The sequence below is a fragment of the Balaenoptera musculus genome, chromosome 17 (genome assembly GCF_009873245.2).
Source record: "Balaenoptera musculus isolate JJ_BM4_2016_0621 chromosome 17, mBalMus1.pri.v3, whole genome shotgun sequence".
Classification (NCBI taxonomy): Eukaryota; Metazoa; Chordata; class Mammalia; order Artiodactyla; family Balaenopteridae; genus Balaenoptera; species Balaenoptera musculus.
In genome coordinates, this window is record NC_045801.1 from 63,978,977 (window position 1) to 63,984,976 (window position 6,000).

Sequence of the window (6,000 nt, forward strand, 5' to 3'; positions counted from 1 at the left end):
CATAAAAGGCAGTGGGAGGAGGAAAAGGGGAACAAGGTTTTGGAGTTAGAAGTGGTTACACTCCTGCCTTCCTACCTACCAGCTGTCGGATTTTGGATAAATGACTTTACCACTCTGAGGGTTGGTTTCCCCAATTCTAACATGATGGTAATAGTGCTTGGTCTAAAATGTTGTTATTAGGATCATCTGAGATGGTATATGTGATAGTGCTTTGTAAACAATAAATTTGTTTACCAATTACAATTTAAAAAAGAACTTACATATCCCAGGAAGCACTGTTTTTCTGTGGTAGCAACGTTCTGGCATTGTATTACGTGAGTGTGAAGAAAGGTTTCTCTGTGATCTTCCCAAAATGGTAAGGCTTAATCTTTCTCCAGTGAAAGCCCCCCTGTGATAGGATCCTACCTGGAATGAAAGCTCCAGCCCTTCCTGGTCTGTGACTTTAAGATGCCTGGTCACTTTGAGAATTGCTACAGTTGTTGGCCTCTCAAACAAAAGCGGCTGGGGACACTAGGCTGGGGACAAAGACAGCTGGACCATCTTTGGTGGACCAGTGACTTGGTAAATCAAGTGCCCTACTCAACATCTTGAGTCCACTTATCCATACAGGAGGCAAGATAGTTCGAGAACATCCATTTATTTGTCATGAAAATGAATACCAAGGGGGGTTGAAAGCAGGGACTTCGGCCCCTGATAGATGTGGTCAAACTGTCGCTATGAGATCTTGGCCCATTTTCTTAAATTATCTGACCCTTGCTTCCCAACATTAGACTAATTACAATATATAGATATTATATATATATATTAGTTAACATTTATTGAGTATTTGTTACATGCCAAACACTGAGCTAAGACCATTGTCTGATTTATTTTATTTAATCTTTTTAGCAATTCTATGACACAGACATTAATACAATATCTGGCCACTTACAGATACAGACACTGAAGCTCAGGGTGGTTAACTGTCCAGCCTCACATGGTTAATAACAGGAGTGTGTTTGGATCTGAACCCAAGCAGTCTAATTCCAGAAGCTTTGTGCTTAACTATTATGCTACGTCCCTTCCTAGGCTCGTATGAAAATTAAATAAGAGAATGCACAGGAGGCACTCTCCCTGGCACACAGTGAGAGTTCAATAAATAACAGCTGTTTCTGTGCTTTGTAATATCTCATTAAGTATCATAATCATTGAGAGTTCTTCTAATTATGACCAGTTGTGAGCATCTGAGAATTTGGAGACTAAGGCCCCAGCAGTAGATTTTGGTAATGGAATCTTTTATGTCTAGAGAATAAAAAAGGACCCCTCATCCTAAACCACCCTCCATTCAACGCTTTTCTTAGAATTCATCCAGGCATCTAATTCGGGACCATGGGCATGATGGCAGATTATTGCACATCTTACTCAGCATGCAGACCCACACAGCATGAAACATTGCAAAAGGCAAGCAGTAGCTCCCACACCAATAGCTGGTTTGTGAATCTCCAGTTACGTGTCTATTTGAAAAACCTGCATGTTGACTGCTCTGCTAAACCACTACTAGCATCCGGGAGCAATAAAGTTTGAAATGTGTGCGCCCGTCTTGAGCGTTCAACATAGGTTTCTCTGCCAGCGTGATCCCTCCCTCACCAGGGACAGATTGCTGCACATCCCTAGCTGGCTAGAGGGCCAGGCAGAGGGCAAGGATTCACTGGTGTGGGCGATGCAAGGGGCAAGGCCAGAAGGGCTCCGCTTGCCTGTATTTAGGGAACTGATTCACAATGAAAGACCTTGGAAGGCTATGAATCCAAAGACTTCCTATGTAATGCACGTTATCGCTGCCATGATAGACCTCACAGCTAAGGTTTACCGAGGAAAGCAAGCCAGTCAAAACAGGCACGTCCACCAATTTCCAACACAAAGTCAATTTTCTTTCCTAAACACAGGCTCTTGTTTTTGTGACCAGATTTATGACAATCTCATGGACTTGGCTGCCAGCAATGTTAAAAGGAAATTGAAGCTAAAGGGCAAGGTTGACTAAACCTTGGCTCTGTTTTTAGACCTGAGCATCACAAATTGATGTCTTATCTGGAACTCATCTCCATGCTGAAGTGATACATTATAAAACAGTCACAGAATCCGGGTGTGCTGGTGCTAGTCAGTGAAACCAACTACCTGAGTGCATTATTTCAGAGGCTTATTGACAGAGGATGTGTCCTTTGCATAGGAATGTGACAATACTCACCATCTGAGTAATGTGGCCTCAGCCAAGGTAAAGTTACCTTCTCTGTTATAAAATGGAGGTTCTACTTGTCCTTTCTAGGGGTCTTGCTACTTATGGACAAGAGCTTTACCCATTTGGAACTTCCAGCCACCTTCATATTTGCCTGTCTTTTAATCATCCCTTCTTGAAACTTTTATATGTTTCCATCCATCCTGCGTCTGTGGTTATGAAAACGAAATGCCCATCGACAGATGAATGGATAAAGATGCGGTACGTATATACAATGGAATACTACTCAGCCATAAAAGAGGACAAAGTAATGCCATTTGCAGCAGCATGGCTGCAACTAGAGATTATAATACTAAGTGAAGTAAGTCAGGCAGAGAAAAATATCATATGATAGCACTTACATGTAGAATCAAAAATATGACACAAGTGAACCTACCTACAAAGCAGAAACAGACTCACAGACACAGAGAACAGATTTGTGGTTGCCAAGGGGGAGGAGGGAAGGGGGAAGGATGGACTGGGAGTTTGGGGTTAGTAGATGAAAATTATTACATGTAGAATGGATGGACAACAAGGTCCTACTGTGTAGCACAGGGAGCGCTATTCAATGTCCTGGGATAAACCATAATGGAAAAGAATATAGAAAAGAATGTATACATATGTATAAATGAGTCACTTTGCTGTGCAGCAGCACTTAACACAACATTGTAAGTCAACTATACTTCAATTAAAAAAAAGGCCACAGCAGGTGACTATACTCCAGCTTTGTTATTACTCTAGGTCAAAGGTCACAAACTGTGTCCATATTTAGACACATTTGTCCAACACATGGTTTGTTTTTTTTTTTAATTGAGACAATGTTTAAAAACTAGGAGTTCTACAAAAATCTATATTTCTGTTTTCTTTCAAAAAGATTTTGAATCCCAGAGCTCTAAGCTATCTTCATGGGTAGTAATTGCTGGGGCTGAGGAGCGGTGACTTCAAGTAAGACGTGGGATTTCCAGACAGCTTCAGCTTACATCCTAATCTGCTCCACCCTTTTACCTGCCTGGTCCCTTCAGGCATTTGAGATCCTGTCTCCAATCTTCTTCCGATGCCCTTGTATCCACCTTCTTTTTTGGCTTCCTACCTTGACTTCCTCTTGATTGATAGTTTGGAAGAATTTACTCTCAGTCTGACCTGACATTCACTGAGGACTCAATTCCTGATCATCACTCCCCAGGTACACACGTCAAAACAGAAGAGACTTCCTCTCAACCACACCCTGTTCTAAGGCCGGACAGACAACACCCAACTAGTCGGCAATGCCTGGTGGCCCCAGGCTTTTGGGAGAGAGAGAGTGGGACCCAGAGTTCCTAACTGCTAGGCAGGATGTAAGGAGCAGGCAATGTTTGGGAATTCTACTTTCATAACAGAATAAATTGTAAGCACCTATAAAATTGTTCTGATATGATGACAGTTCATTAAAGGGAATTTTCTGGATAATTAGATATATTATCAGAGATACACTCTACAAAATGAGAACTTTCAGGCATTGCTGCAAGAAATGTAATTTAGTACAATCGTTTTGGAAAACAATTTAGCAATGCACATCAAGTCTTGGTAAGTTTTGTACCCCCATATTTTCCACTATTGACCCCATTTTATGGGAGTAAACCAATATGAAGGCAAACACCACTTTACAAAAAAGTCTGTTCCAGCATTGTTTAGGATAACAGGAAATTGGGAAAAATGTAAACATTCATTCTCCAATTAAGACATGGTACAACTAAGTTGTGGTATATCCATTCGAAGGGATATTAAACAGCCACCGAAGATGATGTCTTGTGAGCAATTATAGTCATGTAACAGAGAGTTCATGTTAGAATGCTTGGGAGTCTTTTTAAAGGCAGGTTATACAACTTCATGTTCAGGATGATCTCAATGACACTTGCATGTTTTTGTAGGTATGTTTTATGTCTCAGTCGTAGCAGCAGTAGTAGCAGTAGGGGTGGTAGTATAGTAGTAAACTTTGGGGGCATTGTCCAGGGGACAGTGGTTCTCTTTCACTGACAAATCATCCTCTACCCACACACATGGGCCCTCAGCAGCCATGTTATCTTATGTGAGTACTCCCTTCCCACAGTTGATTGGACAAAGGATGGACTCTTTGTTACAAGCTTGGAGAAAGTGATCGACTCTTCTAGGAACCCAGGCTTGTTTTTAATAAATGGTAGAAAGAATAAGGTGTAGAGTTGGGACCTACAGGGGACCATATTTGACGGTCTGTACACCAAAGCCAAGAAGGCCAGGCTGCAAAAAGAGAGAAGGATAGAGGCTCTACTTTCTAGGTTCCCACTTGCTTCTCACTTTCCAGCGTTCGTCCCCATATGGTTCTGCTGACTTGTAGTTCCCTGGATTAAGCCCAGTGTACTTTACATAAATTCTCACTTTTGTTTAAAGCCATTTGAAATGGGCTCTGTCATTAACACCCAATAACATATGGGATAAACAAATATGCATACAAAACAGAGTAGCAAGAGATTTTCAGAATTTTAATGGTGGTGAGAAATTGCACATAACTTTTATTTTCTTCTTTATGCTTTTCTGTATTTACAGTTCTCTAAAGGGAGTAATATCATTTCCATAATAAAAAACAGTAAAGTGCATTGTAAGAGAAGTTTTTTCTTAAAATGGAAAGAGCTTCACTGCAAAATATGCTACTCAAATATTCTCAAATATAACTATCGCCAGCGGTGAAAAAACAGCCCAGTATTAGATGGTTGGTAGGGTGCTCATACTGGCCCAGCGGGTCCTCAAGTTAACCAAACCCCAGATTCAGAGATGAGCCTTCTGGTCTAGAGAGAGGGAAGATCATCTCTTGTGCCTATGATTGGCTCATAACTGGACATATGACCCAATATGGGCCAATGAGATTAAAGAAGAGGTTTATAGGAATGGGGTTTTTTTTGGTACTGTTCTTCAAGAACTTTAAGAAATGACCCTCTGACCCTTTATGGGGGAAGCTGTGTAGACAGAAGACCCAGAGCAGCTGCTACCATCTTATTCCCAGCCTGAGGATGAATCTGACATCTAGAAGAGAGGAAAAGTAAGAAAACGGCAGCCAAGTGAACCTGAAGTTGCTTAGTTACTTTATCTTGAAGCCCAATTTACCTTTGGACCTCCAGTTGAGTAAGCCAATAACTACTGTGTTTTAGCCAGTTTGGATTGAGCCTTCTGTGTTTCAGAGCCAAAGCCTTCTAACTGACATATCTATGAATTGAGAGATAGTACCATATCATCTCACTCAGTTGTTAAGATCTAATCTAGCATTTTTATTCTTCTCCATTTATCTCTACCCCATACTTTCTGTCTCTAAGTCAGTCTCCCTTATTTTCAGCATATTTCAATATGGTTTAGCTTGTAAATAGCACATATGTGGAACCCACTCAAAGATATTTGTAAAGTCCAAATCTGTTATTTCTTTAGTTCTCTTTGACCACACATCTATATTCTGCTCACCCTTCACCGCCTTTCCCTCCCACCCACCTTCCCCCCATCCCATCCCCCGCTGGCATCAAGAAGCAGTTATGCTTTTCTCTTGTAGAAGACACTGCCACTCTTCTAAGAAATTATGTTGCCTACTCTTTATCTAGTGCCTCCAGCTTTCCTCTCTGGGAACTGAGCCCTGGGATGTGTCACTTAGTACCTTGAGTTGACCTTTGGAAGTCAATTGGAGAGAAAAGTGGATATAGTCTCCAGTTATTTATTCTATCTTGGTCTGTGTTGGTTTACTCTAAACAGCTTATAAG